The sequence below is a fragment of the Temnothorax nylanderi genome, unplaced genomic scaffold (genome assembly GCF_030848795.1).
Source record: "Temnothorax nylanderi isolate EJ_2023f unplaced genomic scaffold, tnyl_v1.0 TNYL_tig0169_pilon, whole genome shotgun sequence".
NCBI lineage: Eukaryota > Metazoa > Arthropoda > Insecta > Hymenoptera > Formicidae > Temnothorax > Temnothorax nylanderi.
The window spans coordinates 117,890-132,238 of NW_027249231.1; the positions used below are offsets into that span (position 1 = coordinate 117,890).

General features: G+C 46.7%; 1 protein-coding gene across 1 annotated transcript in view; it reads left to right on the forward strand.

Annotated features, from left to right (window-relative positions):
• Glut4ef (Glucose transporter 4 enhancer factor) overlaps positions 1-14,349 on the forward strand; it is a 90,026-nt gene that overhangs the window by 2,985 nt on the left and 72,692 nt on the right. The gene's annotated exons all lie outside the window — the stretch shown is intronic.

Here is a 14,349-nt window from a genome sequence, read left to right on the forward strand (position 1 = left end):
CGTCGACGGGATAGATGGCGGGAGGGAGGGAGGGAAAAGCTTCACCTCGTCACGCGTTGCATCCCAATTCGAGCGTTGGTAGAACGCCGGCTCCGTCACCGGAGAATCCAACCGCCGCCGCCACCGCCACCTTTTAACCCTGTTTCGCCTCTCGCCTATACCACCTCTGGTGGAAAAGTCTCGCTTCTCGCGAAACAGAAAATTCAGGGAGATGTGTGTCGACGCGGAGCAAATTCTAAAACGTTTAGTTTTTAGAGAGATTATTTTCTTCATTGGAAAATGAGTAATGGTAAAAAATGATCTGATAACATAAATTGTATTATTATATGCTTATCGCGTCAGAACTTTTTCTTTAAACCTGCACTTGCGAATTCTCGTTTATGACTCTGGCTGTTTGTTGATCGATATGTACGAATTCCTTGAGGAAATATAAATAGCCTGTCTAATTTTGTCACTTGCGCCGTGGCTATAAATTTTTGGGGAGAACTTTGGGAACTGATAAAAAAACATAAATAAAAAATAAAAGGAGTATAGTTTGAAGTTTAACTCGTTAGGGTTTCTTTTCAGGTACACATGTATATATATATATATATATACGCAAATATATGATAATTTCGAGTAAATTAAAGTAACGTTTATATATGTAGATAAACGTTACTTAAGGTGGCAGTGTGGTCTAGTGGTAGAGCGCCAGACTCGTAATCTGAGGAACCAGGTTCGAGTCCACTAGAGCCATGTAACTACATTTATCTTATCTTTCTGTTTTCTTATAATTTTTACTCAAGTCAATAAAAATATACCGATATTATAAAATCTCCGAAATTTAATTTGAACTGCGTTATACTTACAGTTGGTGGCGAAAATTATTTTATGAAATTAATATTAGAAACGCGACAACACGTTCGTTGAATAACATAAAATAAATTAACATAGAGAAAGTAGAGATTTTTTTTTAGAGCAATGTTATATACTGTTGCGCTATCGATATCGATGTCGCCGTGCCAAATGCAGTGAATTTACGAAGCCGGGCCAAGGAACGTCTCGCCACGGACTTGAGACGGTAAAATTGAAAGTCGATAAGCGGACGGGTTAACGAGTGGGTTAACAGAGGGAAACGCTTCTCGTGTCGTTGACGTCACACGATGCCGTATACTGCGTATACACGATGCGCGCGATCCGTCAATTTTCTCGCCGGCGGAGCCGACTCGAATTACGTGCCATCCCGCCGCATCCATTTTTGCACGCTCGCGGAATTGCGGCGCAAGTATGCCGCGATAAATACCGTTTAACACGTGAGGCATAAAACCGTTGAAAAATAAAATTTTCAATTAGCGCAATTATTTCACACTATTTATTTGTACCGTGAAATATTTGCTTCTAACACGCAATATAGCAGTAACAGTTTATTAGGCGTAAATAATAATTTATAACAATATTGTCGTAAATTCGATTTCTGAATAAATTAGCCCACGGTAATCGGTTTTTAATGAGATCGATACGACATTCGCAACGTTTGATAGAAAAACCTCAATGTCGACCCGTAGATTAAATCCCCTCCTTAATCCCCCACTCACAGCAAGTGATACTCGCCAATCCCTAACAACATCCGAGGCTTATATTCATCCATCGGAATTTCCCAACAGAGAGAGGCAGCGGGGGGGAAGGGATTTCTTTTTATCCCTCGGGTATAATACATATATACCATTACGCTCGGTGAAGCGTGCCGGAGGAATACGCGTAGTCGCGATACCGCTACGTGGGCACGGTAAGATTCGTAATGAGAGGCACTGCGGCCGGCGGCGTGCGAGCGTGCGAGCGAGCGAGCGCGCGCGGCTCTATTGCGCTCGCGAAGCGGATACGGTAGTACTCGCCGGTGCACCGGCTACCGGGGTGACCCCACGTGGAACGCATTAACGCAATATCTCTCTACCTCCGTTAGACAGCTCAGGCGTGACCGGCGGCTCGGCTCCATTTCGCAGAAAACCGCGGTGCGCCGTGGAAAAACGAACCGGATCCGCGCAGTACGCCGCGCGCGCGTCCGGTCTCTCGCGACTCTTATTGTATCTTCCCCTCCCCCCTCTTCCGTTGTTTCCCCCTCCCTCCCTCCTCCTCCTCCTCCTCCTCCTCCTCCTCCCCCGCCCGATTGTGGCACAACGCGGTGCTGCGTCGACCGACGATCGCTCGACCGACCGTTGGCGCGTCTATGATTTACGATCGAATTCCTGCGACAAATGCGTGATATTTTGTGCCGCGTAGCAACGTCGCGCGGAGGCTGCTATTACCGGTATCCGGCTGTGATTTTTGTGTCAAACGCCCAGGCATCAACGTTACGTGAGCTTCTTTCCATCTTCTTTTTTTCTTTCTCTCTTTACCTTTTGGCGAAACCTCGCGATCTTGCGAGACATGCACCGGAGTCGGCGTTTCCGTTACACGCACGCGTGTTGTAAACGCACGATCGCGGCGTGTGCACCGATTTCCCGGGAATCGTGAGAGGTTTTAATGCCCCGGCCGCGGCCGCGGACGCGGCCGCGTCGACGTCTGTAACTCTAATCGCTAGGCGCCGCGATTAATGGCCCGATAGTACTCCTCAAGGCGTAGTAACGATCTCTCAAACGATTCGTAGGCATTTCGCTTTACATGCGTAATATAGATAGGCGGATATCTATCGCGCCAGGCAGAAGCGCGCGAGTGCGCGACGGATTTTTAACGGCGCCGAAGGTCGCTCAACCGTGAATCGGTAAATAGTGGTGGCTGTTTGCTCCATAGTGTAAATACGCGTAGGCGGTAATTTTCGAGGCTTCCGTACGTTTCTGTAGTATCTTCGCGCGCGCAACTTTATGCGACGCGGACGTGCAGATATATATTTTCGTGCACACTCACGTACGTCAGTTTACGAAATGCTAATTCCCCATTAACCTTTAGCTGGCCGTGCCAACCGAGTTACAATAGGTGTGCACTTTCGAACTGCCGTGTAAGTAATTTTGCAAATTAACGCTTTCCCATTAAGCCCATTTTTAACATAAACAGTCGTCACGGTAACGTTTAAACTTCAGTTACTTATCGAAGTGTAATGCACACTCTTCTTTTTCTTTAATATAAAAGGAGACGCGAAGACGAGGAAATAAAATATTTATCGCACAGATGTGCAGTCCGTCAGGTTAATAACGTAAAAGCAGCTGAGCTAAAGGTTAATGACGTAAACGATTGACGTTATATGTTTTCGACGCGCGTGAAATCGTGAAACGCGCGAAGAAAAATATTATTCCACGATGTTGTTGAAATTTGAATACAGACAGAAGGAATAGCACGACACTAATTTTAATTACTAATCGCGCATTCTATAAAACGTGATAGGCGCGCGGTGGCACGAATTGCGAAATACATCAGTATCAAATGGTGAGCCCGACATCTCAGGAATGACTAATACAAGCGTGTTTCCGTGCCAAAAGATCTCGACGACAGCTTTAGTCCGTTCGATCACTCGTCACGTTTTCCACCCAAAGCAGGTGTATTATAGATCTCCACTCGTAGTTGACTTATCAATTGTAATCTTGAAAGGGGTTGAGTCATGTAAATATATACCGTGAACCGTCAACGTCAATGGACGATCGCGCGCGGACGGACGAAGTTGAGCACCGCTGACCCGCGCATTTCATTGCGCCTGGAAGGTGGCGGAACTCGGGTGCCTCGGTGGTGGGAAGTACTTTTCGCGGAGGCAAATATACACAGCCTTTTTAAATTTCTGCATTAAATTTGCATCTCAAATAATTTCGAAGGTATAAATTAAATTTATAATGAAGCGCCGAAACTTTCCGCCGATAAAACTTTTGTCGTCTTTTTCATTAATAAATAAATGGAGCAAAAAAATTAAGATAACTGGGATCTCAAGCGAAATTGTAGGAATATTAATTATAAATCTTTACGCTTGGAGAGCAATTAATCCGATGAGAATATCAATCTTTCAGATTTAAATGTTTTAATATGCTTCACTTTAATATTTTACTTTCTAGCCATTATTGAGAATAAAAGAGAAACAAGTATTAAATATTTTTTTTACTCTTACAAAATCTGATATAAACCTGGATTTCACGCAGTATCAACATTTCATGTCAGATTTTGTCATCTTTTTCATTAATAAATAAATGTAGCAAAAAATAAAAATAGCTGAAATCTCAAGCAAAACTGAAGGTATATTAATTATAAATCTTTACGCTTGGAAAATAATTAATTTGATAAGAATCTCGAAGAATACCAATCTTTCAGATTTAAATGTATTATTCTACTTTCTGGTCATTAGTGAGAATAAAAGAGAAACAAGTATTAAAGATTAAAGATTAAAGATTTTCTCTTAATGTACACGATTCGATAATAAACCTGGATTTCACGCGGTGTCAACATTTCCATGTCAAACAAAATCTGCCAATCTGTCAAGCAATTAGTAAAATGATGCCAATCGAGCGCTTCTCGTTATCTGCCGAGATGGCGATAAAAGCGGACGCCGGTTGAGCACCGCTGGCTCCGAGTGCATTTCACTGTGATGACGGGGATGGTGGCGGAACTCTGCGGCGCGCGGAACGCTACGCGGTGGGAGTGCGTTCGTTTCGCGGAAAGTCGCGAGTTCGTCGCGCGGCCGATCGAGCGAGCGACCGGCCTACCGGCCGGCCGGCCGGCCGGCCGGCTGGTCGACCGGCACTATCTACGGCGGCACCACGGAAATATCCGACCCGCGGCCATGCATTCGAAATAATGGCCGCGTTTAACGGTGTCACTGGTCACCGGCACAGCACGGCACGGCACAGCACAGCACAGCACAGCACGGTACGGTACGGTGCGGCGCGGTGCGACGGGCGTGAGCCGATTGAGTAAGAGATCTTGTGCGCGCGCTCGCGCGCGCGCATACACACACTTCTCATGCGTGGGTCCAAAGATAGACATCCCGGCACCGGCCGGCCGCGCGGCCGAACCTGCGACTGGCCTCAATTATAATATATCCGCGCGCGCGTATACAGCGATGCGAGACGTAAACAACGCTCTCGAGAGTGCGTGCGAAACTCACGTTTGCCGGCGTGGCGTAGGCACCACGATCGCCAGCGAATCTTGGTGCGCAAGATTGCGATGCAAGATGAGATAGGAAACTCATTGTCAGTGGTATTGCTTGAAAGCATATTGCTTCATTAGCACATGATGCTGCATTTCAACACAATTCGATGAACGGTTTTTAAAAAAGAACTCGATGTTTTAAAAGAGTCAACGATTACTGAAAATAACATGTATCTCATGATCTTTATAATCTGCTTGATTTGTAACTTGTAATAACACCATTGATCGGTAACCTCGAAAGCCCTCGCATCTGCGGTACTTCGTTCCGTCATTGACCCAGTATCTGATATAGAAGCTGTACATGAATATATATATATATATATATATATATATATACACCGTAGAAATTGCTACGAGCGTTACTAGCAATTGGATAGTATTATCGTGTATTATTAGCGGGGAATTACTGGCCGATATATCCGAACATTACGAAATTAGTGTACAAATATTCGATCGACCGCGTTTACTCCGCGCGTCTGGCATTCGTGCGTGACGTCGCGGATACTTCTCCGTAAACCGCCCCGCAATCGGGCCGCATTATCTGCGCCGGGCTAACGCTTCCGGCAAATAACGCCGTCTTATCTCCCTGCCGGTGCGGCCCCCGGTTTTAATATCTTCTTGCTTTTCGCCGTGGCCTCGCTTATCCGCGGAAGCCGCCGGCTTGTTTGATTCGTCGCCGCGTTCGTTCGTTCGCTCCTCGTCCGTTCAACAGCTGCCGACAGCCACAAGATGATATCCAACGTATAATTCATCGCTCCAGTTACTCTCGCCGCCGACGGCAGGTGGCCAATCTCTCTCTCTTTCTCTCTTTCTCTTTTTCTTTCTTTCTTTCTCTTTCTCGTCTTGTCAAGGTTATCGCCAAGTTGGACGTGGAAATCCATCACGAAGACTTTGCCTTCGACTACCACGATCGTCATTTCACGCGGATCAGAAGTTTTCACGGGAAGGCCGGGCGAACGAACGTCCGGTTTAGAGACCGCTGATTTAGATTCACGAGATAGGAATATTCACATTGTCGATCGGAGAAAGTTTGCTCCCGGTCATATCTTTAATAAATTATCGATACTCTTCGGACATCGACATACTTCTCGCTGAGCGTATAGGAACTGTAAATGTACAATGAGTTCGTAAAACGTGCAGGTGAATTTCTGCAGCGTATTGAGGAAGTTCAGTCAAAGCAAAAAAAAAATACCGCGAACATGTGTACTTTGTTAGAAGACGCATTGTTGGTTTTATGTAAAAAATTAGATTTCTACTAGATCGAAATTGCAATTTTATTGAGCGAGCAAAATTGCAAATTGAACGGGGGTTTAACGCTAGATGCACGGTAAGAATGCGAGCTACAGCGTCGACCGTTTGAACGGCATCCGCGATGATTTGAGAGATTTCTCGGAGCTGCGCTGAATTATGTCATACGTGCTCGCATCACTTGGTCGGTAAATAGGTTACGCAAGATGGATCGCGGATATCTACTCCGCGCGCTGTTAACCAGGCCGGCATCACCGGTGTGTGTATACGCGTTGTTCACGGGTAACAGCTAGTCTAAGCGCATGATAAACAGACACGAGAGAGAGAAGTCTCTTCAGTACGCCGGGACTGCCCACGTTGTTGCACTAGGCGTTGCGCATGCCTTGGCATTTACAGATGGGCACTTTCCGAGTGGCACTAAGCGTCTCAGATGTAAAATTCAAACTGTGAGGTAAGAAAAGCGTTTGATCTCCCTTTTTTGTAAATTTGCTTAAATACTCGAACTTGCTCACCTTTCAATTTTATGTCTGAGACACGACACACGCACCGTGTCAAGCACTGCTTGCTGTCAATTTTTACATTCGGCGTTGCCTACTTCTTTGCTATAAATATCTCGACATGACGCGCTCTTTCCGAAAAGGATCCTGCGTCTGGTAAATGTTACGACGTTTATGACACCTAGCGCAACTCGATGTTGCGCTCTTCAACTGCGTTCTGTTATCCGCGCTGATTATGCGTGTACAGTCTCTCGCCCGAATTTTTTTATTGATATATAATCGGACACGCCTGTGTGTTGCTGCGAGCTGAACAGGCTGAGAAGTCGGCGAACTCGGCTTACGCGTCTGAGGGACTTTGTCGCGAATTCGATTTTTAATATATCTTTTAATTTCTTTCGTTGTCACGGTATGACTTCGAAGGTTTTCTTGCATGCGATATTATTTCACAGTACGCAAGTCCTGTCGAGATTAACCCGCGAGCGATCGTTAAGCTGTCCGCTAGACGATTGTACGTCTTTGTTTTTCTTCATATAATGATCTCGGGAATTATCTTACGAATAGCTACAGCTATTGTTACTTTTAGTTTATCATATGTACATACTTGATGGGTATTTAAAAACACAATTTATTAATTTGTGATGTGAACAAACAAGCTAATTTTTTAGCCAAGTTTCTTATAATGTAAAATAAACAAGTTTGTTTGGTTTTTTGTTGATTAAGCTGTCTCGTTTACATATATTTATTGTTTCAATTTGAAGCAGAGCTTCCCTTTCTTAACACGATCGTTCACGGGTTAATGATCGCTTCCAAGAGAAACATCTCGAGAATTCGAGTAGCTGCAACGAGGTCCTTAAATGCCGTTCGGTCACCGTCGAAACGACCCTCGCCGCAGCCGAAGTTTATGACGTAAGCGGAAGTTCATCCCACTCGAGCCCGAGCGAGCGTCACCGATATTCCCGGAGCGGTTCAAACGAGCCGCCGTAACTCGCCCGCGCGGCCGCGATACGATTCCGTACTGCATCGAGTATCGCGATCGCGTATCGAAACCTGTTTAAACCCGGCGCGAAGAAGCGATTTTTTTTTTACCGAAAGACCAGACGAGATAAGGCAGGGTGACATAACGCCGTTTGCAGCCGCTGCGAGGTGGTGGTTCAACCTTTCTCTCGGCGAGCTGACCCGCGAGCTCGAATTCAAGTTTCGGAAACAACATGGCCGATTGTGCCGGCCGGCTGGTTGATCGCTCGTAAACCCGATCGTATAGGGTACTGGGAATGCACAACACCGCCTTCCGTCCTCGAGTCGCTGCCGACCGACCGGCCTACCGGCTGGCCCCGGAGTCCTTCTCTTCCCCTTTCTCGCCGCGATCCGCGAGAAACCACCGCCACCGCCATCGTTGGTGTTCCGTGTCGCAATCGTTAGCACATACCCGGGCGTAATCACCTTGGAACGGCTTCGTTGACGGTCGCGGTGGTGCGATGCATATGCAGCACGCGTTCGCAAAATTTGTCGCGACGTTGAAACGTACTCGACGTGGCAGCCCCTCTCAAATGAGTTGCACATCGTCACGGTCGCGAAGAAGTCGGAGAGTCGGAATTGCGAAATGGAACGTGCGCGTGTTGGTATGCCTCCCCCCGGCATCGTCGTCGTCGTCGTCGTCGTCGTCGCCGTTCTGGAATTTCATCGGACGAAATAATCGCTGCTGACTCGCCCACGCGTAGCGGAATAAGCGCGTGCTCGTATATCGAAACGTGTTACGACCCCGTCGCTCGCGAGTGAAAACTTCATCGGTCGCGATGGCGAAAGTCCTTTAGCTCATCTAATCCGAACCGCGACGCTTTTCGTCCTGGAATAATTCAACGTAACGTTTAAACCAAATCAGAAACTTTTACCTCGTCAGTAAATAATTAACGATAAGATTTTTTATTCGACCTAACCGGCCATCTTTATTAATTATAATCGTCACGACATTTCGACCATGGGTTTTGGTCCTTCTCAATCGTAACTTTTGATGCTAATAAGCATCCTTTATTATATACATATAATCATCCTTTTTAAAATCACTGTAAAGAATTTATTGCGAAAAACGGAGTGATATTTATGGCTAGTTAGATCGAATAAAAAATCTCTATTATTAATGTAATGTTTCTTGCGTATTCAAACGTAAGACAATTGGATTCCTACGTTTCCAGATTGAGCCTCGAATGCAGCTGATAAAACACTCGACATACGGTATACACTCATGTAAAATATGATCATAAATATTCCGCGGTTATGTAGGCTACGATATGGTTTAGATATCGACAGTAGGAAATGGAACGCTATAGCATATCTAAGCTTTTTTATTAGCTCCAGCACTTACACTTGATTGAAAACAAAACGACTTTTCAATAGGTTCTCTCTATGAAAATAAAAATTTGTTAAATTTATTTAATATACTTTCCAAAAAAAGTACGTCTCAAATTAATTTATATATAATTATTATATACAAATTCGAAGACTATACAGTTACATATAGATTACCATATATACCGTGGATTCCTGAGGAAAAAAGTCATTGAGTCCAAATAACGCAGCTCTAAGATAAATCTTCCTGAAAATTTGCGCAAAATAAACTCAGCATGTCTTAAAACATCGTCTCATTTTCCCCCCAAAAAAGCAAGAATCAGAATATTCAGTGCGTTCTAAACTTAATAATGTTAATAACTTACTTCTCACATGTCTCGCCTTATAATAATCTTTCGTGACCTTATCGCGCTTATTCGAGGAATTTGTATTATCGGCGCACCGAAGGACGCATTCCCGGCATTTTAAGAAAACTCACGTATGTCAAGATGTCCACGCGATGTCGAGATGCTAAAGCTGATGTTTTACCTTACGTCGCGTCGGTGCGAGCCTTATCGGGTTTAATGTTTTCAGATTTAAATCCTTCCAGTGAGATCAGCTGATGCCCTGCGCGGCACGAACGTTTCGCGCGCTCTCCTACCCGGCGATAACTCGCTCGTAAACGAAGACCCGGTGACGTAACGATGCAGTACGCGTCGTAAATTATGATCGATAATGTAACCTTGTGCGTGCGGAGGTAACGCATGGACACACGGGAAAGGGTAGGGGGGGGAGGGATCTAAGAAGATGTGCACGACGTTCCTCGCGCGGCTTCCGCGGAACTCCCCGTCGATCTCTCGCCGGTCATTATTATTCCTTCCACTTAACCGGCAAGGAAATCATCTTGCTGCGCAGCGATAATCGCGCCTCGCTTTAACCACGCGCGTTTCTTTTTTTTTCCCCATCTCCGACTCGCATCTGATTACGATTAGCAAGAAGCGGAATCAAGATTCATGCATGCGGCGAGGTGAGCACCGTGCGAAATTGATTGTCGGCTGTGCTCGCTTCTCTCCTTTTCCCTGGTTTTTTCTTTTCGTAACGCACAATAAGCCGCGTTTGAGCAGAAACGGTTTCGTCGCTGGTGCATGGCAATCGTAGATGAAGGAAGTGAGCAAACGCAAACGCGTCTATCTCGTCGTCGTCGTCGTCGTCGTCCGCAAATTATACGATTGATCGCTCAAGGGTAACATTATCGATTTTCCAAGTGCCGGCTTTCTCATTTCGCACGACAAGCACGGCGGATCGGATACTTTTCAGTTTTTTTCGAGCCAACGTCCACCTTCGGTACTCATACGCGCGATAGATTCTACGGAGAAAAGAGTCTTCCTCCGAGAAATTTGTCACGCGTGTTGATGGAGCACCGCGGGCGTGAGGAACGCTTCGTGGAGAAAAATGATTTTCGCGACGCTGCCAGTCGCGCTGTCCCCGCCGGATGTCGGGGAGAAAACAATGTTGCATAAAACTTTGCCGACAACGCCGTTTCGACGTTTCCGCGACGTCGGTGATGGACGCGCGGCGCGTTATGCCGCGCGGAGCACGAGGACGCGAGGAAAAGTGGCGCGTACTCGCTACATCGAGGAGAGAAAAGCGAGGTCGGGCCTTTCTCAGAAAAGTGGGTCGAGAAGGTATCCGATTGTACACAACACGCCGCGCTGCGCCGCGCCGCGCGCGCGTTCCGACCGTTCGCCGGGGGGACGCCCGCGGGAGAGGCGTCGTCGACGACGCCGCCGCGCCCGCGCCGGCCGGCTGCCGCGGCGTCCTTGTCTAAAAGCGCGCTCGCGCGCGCGTAGTTAGACCGCTTTCACACGTCACGGTTTTTCGCCGCGCGCCCGTGCTGATAAATCGCACACAGAATTTAACCTTTTCGGTGACGGCGACACGTTGTGTCGAAATGCCGCGCTGCGCGCTGCGCCGCGCCGCGCGCCCGCAATTGGCCGAGGCCTCGATCCGCTAATGTGTCAAGAACAGCTGACAGAACGTGGTAAACGTCAGATTTCACGCTGTCACACACAACGGCGCACAACGGGGTATCCTAGACCCAGTGAGCCACCTTTCATATACGGACTCTGCGCGGTTTAAGGTGGATGTTTTTCTTCGACGAAAATGTTGAGGAAGATTATTGCGAGTTTTTAATTTTTAACATTTAGACATCTTTACGTAACTAGTTCCTAAATTGAATTAATCTTTGAAATATATTGGTTAAAATCGACATAAAATCAAATAAAGAATAAAATTTTACCGATTACTCATAATTTGAAAACGATTGTTCCATTGATATCTTCGTTAGAAAAAAAATCGACTCCAAATTCAAATAAATCAAATAGAAAATAAAATTTTACTACCGATTATCTAATAATTTAAAAATGATCGTTCCATTGATATCTTTGTTCGAAAAACATTAACTCCAAATTCGAAGAAATCTAAAGATTAAAAGATTATTTTTCTTTTAAAATGATTTTTTTCTTTTAAATATGAATAAAAAGTAAAATAAAGGTTCGGAGTATATCAATAAATCATATGTGTGAAAGGACTAACTAATTGGACAGTCTTGCGGCCAACAATCGTGAATTCCCGCGAAAAAATCGCGACGTGTGCAAAAGTCTTTAACTCGCGTTGTTAGCGTGCTGTCAACAATCACGAGGAAAAACAGCGGGCGAGATTTCACTGCCGCCTCACACGAATCCCGGTTCCCTCCAGCGTCGTCGCCGTTCTTATCGATGTTCCGTCCTGGTTCTGTACTCGGGGGCCGGGTTTATTTTATTAGTCGCGAGTGTTCGCGTCTCGGTGATGTGGGACGAGCGAGCAACCGACCGACTGCCGGCTTTCCGTTTCATCGATTAAGCGATTTTATGCGGATGCGCGCTACACAGCGTCGCGCGGAAATTGTAGCCATTGTAGGTCGGGAAAATAGACGAACAGTTCGAGATTCGCGCGGCGAGGGATAGCGTTTACACGTGGCGTTTTCTTCTTCCTTTTTGTTTTTTATTAGACGTCTATTGCGCGCCGGCGATTTGACCGAGTTGAGTCCGCGAGTAATACGTGTCGAGAGTCGTACGCCGCGCGGAAAAAGACGCGGTTTCCTCGGCTGTCCGCGTGCTGAAGCGTGAACAACCGGCGCTTATCATTATCGTTCTTGTTGAAAGCGGACGGCTCATCGGCACGGCGCGTGTTTGTTGTGCGATCGGGATAAAACATGCGCAAACGGCGTAAAATCCGAATCTGGATATGCAGATCTTCCGGCGGTCATTTACGCGTTTTGTCGTCGCGTACAGATACGAAACGAGGTGAAAACTGCCATTTTTCACAGTGTTTAAATCACGCACGCGAGCCACGCATCGACGTCGATCACGAAACGTTGCCTCAGCTGCATTACAATTAAAAAAAGAAAGAAAAAAAAAGAAAACCTCTCAGAATTTCAGAATGTTCCGATACGTGTAACGCCTCTACTAAACTTGCCGGAGTTCCATAAAAATGACGTAAGAAGTAGGAAGTTCTCCGTAATTATGTACTACTCGCGCTATTTTCTCGTAATATACTGCGCGATCCGTTACCGACATCGATATCATTATCGTTTTCGCTTCTCGCGCTACACTTCGTTAACTTGCGAATGCAAATGCGCATGTATATATGCATTACACGCGCGGCGGGACCGCGGGCGTCCCGTGTCCGTTGCAACGTTGCAACGGGCATCGTGTGTACGTGTGGAAGTCGTTTATCTTAATGCACTCTTTAGTTACCTCGTTGAGTCGCGGAATTAAGATTGCTGCAGTGGTATCGCGATGTGTACGCGCTCCTTTATCCCCGATTTTATATCTGTTCATCGATAAAACAAGACAGCTCATTCTTTCTCTTTCGCTCTTTCTTTCTTTCTCTCTCCCCCTCTCCCCCCCCCCTCTCTCGCTCTCTCTCTCTTTCTTTTTCTTACTCGCATGGGAGTAAGAATTAAATGCGTCCATTCATCGTGTTTCGCGCGAATGTTTCTATGTTCGCTTTTTCGATAACTCTTGCTGTTTCAACGTAGCAGTCTTGACAAATTTCCGGAACGTTTGAACATCTCGGGATTCTTAAGAAAATCGCTTTAATAACTTTGCTCTTTAATAAAGAGAATAAATAATGTATTTTAATCGAGTTGTTCGCCCCGTCGCCTCTATCGCCAAAATATGAACTTGTTCTGTTCCGCTAGCGTCTTTGACAGTCGCTATCGCTTTCGTTGCGTTGCGTTTCTTCGTCGCTTCGATTAATCCGAAATGGATCGAGCGGTCGACGATGCCCCCGGCACGGGGATTAAAAAAGAATTCCGGTAAAGAGGACGACGGTAAAGCGCGCGGAGAAGAAGCGCTGCGACGGGGAGGGGTGGGAGGGAAGGAGAGAGAGGAGGAACGAAAACAAACTTTCGCTGCGTACGACGTATGACGGGGAGCTCCAGCGTGGGTTTATATACGCGAGTAAAGGCGCGTATATATAAAGAGACTCAACAACGAGGATCGCGTCGCTCGCGCGGCGGCGCGGTGCGGTGCGGTGAGCGGCGCGAGAGACAACGTGGGATCACGAGGGGGATTTAAAAGGGGGCCAGGAGAGGGGCGAAAGGCGGCCACGTACGACGTACGTACTCTGTAACAGAAGAGGAACGTGTGCCAGCCCGCTGTCGTAGCGCGTGGTATTTTACGCAACGTCGGCTGTGATATAACGGCGAGGTATAGAGCTTCGTTCCCTCTCCCTCCCCCTCCCCCTCCCCCTCCCCCTCCTTCCCCTCCCTCCCCGCTCTCTCTTTTTCTCTCTGCGCTCCACTACGCCGTACGCATGGGACGCGCGTCGAAACGCGCGTGAAGGCGCGCTAAAAACGCCCGGCGCGACCGTATGGTATACGACGTAACGAGGACGCCAAGTCGTTTCGCACGTCCGAATCGTTAACGGTAAACATTGACCGACACGCACCCCTATTGCTTTCGTTAATCGTTACGCCGCGATCGATTCGTCGATTTGTTTCGTTTCCTGCAGATCGATTGCTCACGAAGCGGTTCTTGCGCGAGAAAGTGACGTATGTGCGTGCTTCGGAAGGCTCTAACGGAAGATAATACGATACGATATGGATATGGATGAATCCGACGACACGCGGGAAGGA